The 1,197-nt window shown below is 47.3% G+C and overlaps 1 pseudogene; it reads left to right on the plus strand.

Moving 5' to 3' along the window:
• The first annotated feature begins 225 nt into the window (after positions 1–225).
• The window catches only part of LOC117285447, an 8,268-nt pseudogene continuing 7,296 nt past the window's right edge, over positions 226–1,197 (plus strand).

Here is a 1,197-nt window from a genome sequence, read left to right on the forward strand (position 1 = left end):
GCTGGTGCTCACATGGACTGGGGCTGGATTCTTTCTGCTTAAAAGCTTGTTCCAGAAAGCTTATTCCTACCAACTGCAAAGCTCTGAGAATGTTTTCTGTCCCTTTTCATCTCTGCTTCACCCTTTCAAGGATGCTCTGTTTACATTTCATTAAGTATTGGGAAACTAGTGCACATGCTAAGCTCTCTTCCATCCCTAAGCCAACCCTGAAAGGGGGTGACGCAGATGGTGCTCCCCATTAAAAAGCACACCAGGGCAGAAGTGAAGGAGAAAGTGGCATATAGGACACAAATACGAGCTGCTAAAGGGGTAGTATACACACACATGTGTGCGCATGCACACGCACACACAGAAGAAAAGTCCTGCAGAAAGTTCCTGCCTGTGCAATGGAGACAGCACTACTACCCTGCATCCTGGAGTATCTAGCAGGTCTCCTTGGAATTGTTTCTGAGAAGGTAGAGGAGACACCTGGCTTCCAGCCAAAGACAGTTCCTCTGGGCACTCCCAAGTCTTCCCACTGGGAGGAGAAAGTGTGCTCATCCAGAATCATCCAAGGGAGGGACTCCCTCAAGCTGACTCAGGCTTAGGAGACTTCCAGGGGGATGTGCTCTTGCTTCCTTGAGTATCTCCAGAGTGCTTATTAAATGCTTATTAGAAACTTGCCCATTATAGAGTCCTGGAGGAAGGTGTACAGCACAGAGCAGGCAAGGGACAGAGATGCTGGGTCCCTCAGCAGGTGACTTGTTGCAGGGATGACTGTTCCCCTGTCTTCACCCAGTTCTGAGAGCACCTGGCCCTGGATCACATGCTTTGATATGCTTTTTCCCTTCATAGAAAAAGAGAGGAAACCCTGCTGTGTCACACGCCTATAATACAAGCTACTCTGGAAGCTGAGGCAAGAGGATCAAAAGTTCAAAACCAGCCTGAGCAACATAAGATTTTTTTTCCAAAAGAAAAAAGAAAAGAAAGAGCCAGGTATGGTGGCAAGTGCTCATAATTCCAGGATTCTGGCAGACTAAGGCAAAAGGATTGCCATTTTGGGCCCAGGCTGGGCAACTTAGTGACTTAACGAGACCCTGTCTCAAAATAAAAAATACATAAAGTGTTGGGCAAAGGCTCTGGCTTCAATCCCCAGTACAACAAAAAGAAAGAAGGAAAGAGAGAGAGAGAGAGAGAGAGAGAGAGAGAGAGAGAGAG

This window comes from Fukomys damarensis, unplaced genomic scaffold (assembly GCF_012274545.1).
Source record: "Fukomys damarensis isolate Sample0158 unplaced genomic scaffold, DMR_v1.0_HiC HiC_scaffold_10, whole genome shotgun sequence".
NCBI classification, from domain to species: Eukaryota; Metazoa; Chordata; class Mammalia; order Rodentia; family Bathyergidae; genus Fukomys; species Fukomys damarensis.